General features: G+C 40.1%; 1 pseudogene; it reads right to left on the reverse strand.

The window, feature by feature from the left end:
• Positions 1-954: 954 nt before the first annotated feature.
• Positions 955-4,754, reverse strand: LOC129407244 (olfactory receptor 11A1-like; annotated as a pseudogene).
• Between the last annotated feature and the right edge of the window lie 123 nt (positions 4,755-4,877).

Consider the following 4,877-nt stretch of genomic DNA (forward strand, 5'->3'; position numbering starts at 1 on the left):
TGTAGTCTTGCCAAGGCTGACTCTTAACAGCGAGGACACCTTCTTGAAGGTCTGGACTAGAGTAACTGTGTGTCTTAATCACAAGGGATGGTGATGAGGTATGATGTGTGGACTCAATCCCTCCAGTCCTGTGTTCGGCTCCTTCTCATTCTCTTTTTGTCCACATTTCTGACAAACGACTTTTGCTGGAGTCTGAATTGGGCACTCCCTCCACTCCTTGAGGAAGTTATCATGGACTTTTTTCTCAGGCTGCAGGACATGCCACATCTTGTAGGTAACAATGTAAAGGCCAAAAGTAGCACCTTCTGACTTGGCTGAAACTCACAACTGCAGGCTTGGTGATTGTAAGTGGCATCCTGGGATTTTCTGAGCATCCTGCAGGTTTTTCTCTGTTTTCTCTAAGTTCTTGGACAGTCTTTCTCACATTTCAAGAACAAACTAGATAATGCTGTGGTCATTGTGCACGGCCTCCCATTTGTGTAGAAGTTCTAATGGCCTTTTTAACATTTCAACTGTACAACAGTTCAAATGAAGAAAATCCAGTTAACGTATGTGGTTGACCTCTCACTAGGCAAACAAGACAGAAGTATCAACCACAAACACAAACATCCATCATCTTTTTCTTTGTACACTGAAGCACATATGCTGTTCTTTGACTCATGGATTTTGCAACTTGAGTCCAGGCATTTTTCTGCTCCCCCGGCTGCAGCCGCCCGCTCTCACCAAAAATCCAGGGGAAGATTTCTTCTGCTTATATGGACCTGTTGTCCAAGATGTATGTGACATGATCACAGGTTGATGGGACTCACACATAATTATTTTGATGATGGAGATGAAACTGCATGAAATGCTCATCACATTAAATAAAATGAAAGAAAACAAGAGGATGAATAAACCTATTCTAATTACCATCATCATGAAGTCATCTCAACTGTAGTAACAGCATTTCTTGACTTACAAAAATATATTTTTACACACATTTCTTATTTTTGTTAAGTTCAGTCCATACATTGGTGTGTTGAACAGCGGTTGACATGTCAGATGATATAATGATAAAATTATTCTCAACATTTGGAGGCAAATGGCTCAGATCAAACCTGGTGTGGAAAATTTGGAACGAAGATCCAAAAAAAGTTTACAACAGAGAAGAGGTGTGGTGTACAGGTGCTCAAGGCCTTCTGCCGTGTCTGTTTGTTCCATTAAAACACACTCGAAAAATCTGTATATATGTAAAGAAAATAACTATTGTAGGTATTGCAAGAATAATAGTAACAACGACTACTTCATAAATGTTATTCACTGTTGCCTCAGAACAGGCCAGTTTGATGATGAGGTAGTTATCACAATAAACAGAGTCCAAGATGTTTCCACAAAGTTTTAAAGATGCAGTGAGAACAATTGTTACTGTCCAACAGCCACAAATGGAGACAACCAAATGACAACAATGAGACAGGTGACTTTCCTCGGGGTCATGTGAGTGTTGTAGTGCAGAGGAAAGCAGATGGCCACATATCGATCATATGACATAATAGCCAGGTTTGTGAAAATTCACTCCTCCATAAGAATAAAGAAAAATATTTGAAGAAAACATAGATTATATGAAATTGAATGAAAATCTTGAAGGATTTGATATGCAATGAAAAGTAAACATACAGTGCTGCCATTTATCTCATTGATGAATAAACTACATAGAAACATGTACATAGGTTCATGTAGAGTAGTATTCATACATATGACCACAATAAGGAGCAAGTTGGACAGCACTATCAGAACATACACAGACAATATAATGACAAAATACAACCACCGCAAAGGCCCAGGGTCAAAGTAGGCTCCCAGAGTGAAATAGGAAACCTGAGTGAAATTCACCATAGCTTTTCTAAACACACTTTAAGTAGAACTGATCTATTGCAAAGTAAAATACTAATGTAAACAAGGCTTTACCAAATAGCATTATCACCGTAATTTTCAAGGTGCATGAGCAAAAAAAACAAAACAAAGCAAAATCTCTTTTTTGCACAAAGGAAACCACATTTAGCACATATTATAAGAAGGACACTCAAATTGTAACACGTTTGATTACCTTATACATCCTCACTCTTTTAAAAGAAACGCTTACAAAGTTAAATCCAGAGATAAGAAAATGAAAACAGATTTCTTTTATGAAATCTGAAAATGCATACGTATACACCATAAATCCCAAAATGTGGATATAAAACCTGTTGTTCTTGGGAGTTGAGCTGCACCAGTGGAGAGACCCATGTGGATCTGAGGGCTTGACACAAACTGGCCTTTATCAAATCCTCCCAACTCACAAAATCATGACGTCATTGAAATGTGGGAGCAGTGGCCAGGAAACTGTGTGCCAGATTCACAATGCTTTCTTATGCAGCCAGATTTCTTATTGAATGACAGTTGTGCCCAATACACCCATCAAGAATCTCGGACTTCCAGTCATTGCGCAGTGCACACTGGGAAGGAAAAAGTGAGCATCAAACCTCCATGTTTATTTTCCCAGTGGGATGTGTCTGATCTTTTCAAGTCTTTTGAACCATATCACTTTTGTTTCTGGTTCTGATATTGTCATATTTTAGTTTTGGGATTTGGACATTGTTAATTGTGTGGTTGTTGGATCCTAACAGTGGAAAATGACTCGAGAAATTGGTTTGCGAACTCCATAGATTCAAAAGGGAATCAAATGTGAGTGACTGCAAACCTCTGTTCAAACTATTTCACTTCCCAACGGAATTGAAAAATAGTGAAAGGCAAAGGCGATGGGCAGGATTGATCCAAGGGAAGGACGAAAAAGGTAATCTTTGACTGCCTAAATCGTCCCGAGTTTGCAGCGAACATTTGGTATGTGGAGCCATCAAAGCAAAACCCATTCATTCAGTCTTGGTTACGAATTTAAAAAGTCAATGCCAAAACGAGAGGCACCAGCTGTTCACCAAGAAACAACTTCCACTGCAAAGAGACCAAGACTTAATGTTGCTGTGAAACTACAAGACCAAGAAAGTGCAGCTCAGTCTTTTTGTCTTCTGCACCTCTCGATTAACAAACGGGATCCCACTTTGATGGCACTCCACGTACAAAATGTTTGCCCCAAACTCGGGATGATTTAGACAGTCAAAGGTTTATTTTTTCGTCCTTCCCGTGGATCAGTACTACCCATCGCCTTCGCCTTTCACTATTTTTCAATTCCATTGGGAAGGGAAACAGTTTGAATGGAGGTTTGAGTCACACACATCTGATTCCCTTTTGTACTTATGGAGTTCGCAAACACATTTCTCAAGCCATTTTTTCCACTGTTACGATCCAACAACCACATAATTACAATGTCCGAAACCCAAAACTAAAATATGACAATATCAGAACCAGAAACAAAAGTGATATGGTTCAAAAGACTTGAAAAGATCGACTTTGTCAATAGACACATCCCACTGGGAAAACAAACATGGCGGTTTGATGCTCACTTTTTCAGAAAATCCTTCCCAGTATGAATTGAGCGATGACCGGAAGTCCTAGATTCTTGATGCGTCTATTCCCCCTCATCCAGCTATGAACACCATGACACTCATTTACATTTAATTTATATAAAAAATAATATGCATTTACCAAGAAACACTCTGTCAATTTCTACATGTGGGCTTGGGAGAGGGAGACAGTGTACAAAGAAGTCAAGCGCACGTCTACCACTGTTTCACAAACTTACTTGGTGGGAGGATATTTAACCAGCTTGTTGAAATATGTGAGTGTTTTCATCATAGTTCACTGATGGAAGCCAGACTGGAAATGTTTGTACAATATTTGCATGTTTATTGGAGGAAGAGTGCAGACGGGCAGAAAGGGATTTTCAAGGGTTTTGGAGATGAATGGATGATTAGAGATGGGGTGGAAGTTATTGAGGACAGCGGGATCTGAACCAGATTTTTTGAGAATGGGAGTGACAGCAGCAGTTTTGAGCCGTGTGGGCACAGTTCCAGAGGTGAGGGAGGTGTGGATTCTGTGGGTGATGAAAGGAGCCAGAAAGGACGGTGTTGACAAAGGGTGTGGGCAGTGAGTCAGCAGCCTGTATAAAGTCTGTTAGACCCAATAGACTAGTCATGCTCAATGAAATTCATCACAGTCATATTTTTATAAGAAATAATTAAAGAAAATAAACAACAGTCATGCAGGAATTTTTGGTTACATTTTAAGAGTAATAATGTTGTAAAACAGCACAACTTTGAGAATACAAGCTCTCATGAGTGTTTGTAGGATTTGTTCTTCCAGAAGAACATTTTCAGTTAAGAAAACATTATCTTAATGCCCAAAATGTTCATATGAAGGCATTAAATACAAATGTGTTCATAAGTAGGCTTCATGAATGAGACCATGACCTTAAACCAAAGACCTCAACTGACTGCAAAGCAGCAGATGTTTTAATCATTCATCTTTTCAGATCAGAATATTCCTGAGGGAAATGAACATTTCTAAAGTGTTACTATTATATAAAGTCAGCAACAAACATTGTTGTAACAACTATTGTCCATTTGACCACAATTTCAAAAGTCTTACATCCATCCATTTTCTTTCACTTTATCCGGGGTCGGGTCACAGGGGCAAGAGTCTAAGCAGGGACTTCCACACTTCCCTCACCCCAGGCACTTCCTCCAGCCGTTCCGGTGGGATCCCAAGGCATTCCCAGGCCGGCTGAGAGACAGTTTGTCCAGCGTGTCCTGGGTTTATCCCAGGCCCTCTTACCTGTGGTACATGCCCCAAGCACCTGCCCAGAGAGGCGTCCAGGAGGCATCCAAAACAGATGCCCAAGCATCAGCTGCTCCTCTCAACATGAAGGATTACACTCTACTCCCACCTCCTCCCCTGTGACTCAGCTC

Source organism: Boleophthalmus pectinirostris, unplaced genomic scaffold (genome assembly GCF_026225935.1).
Source record: "Boleophthalmus pectinirostris isolate CB_2022bp ecotype Guang Dong unplaced genomic scaffold, ASM2622593v1 HiC_scaffold_9, whole genome shotgun sequence".
NCBI classification, from domain to species: Eukaryota; Metazoa; Chordata; class Actinopteri; order Gobiiformes; family Gobiidae; genus Boleophthalmus; species Boleophthalmus pectinirostris.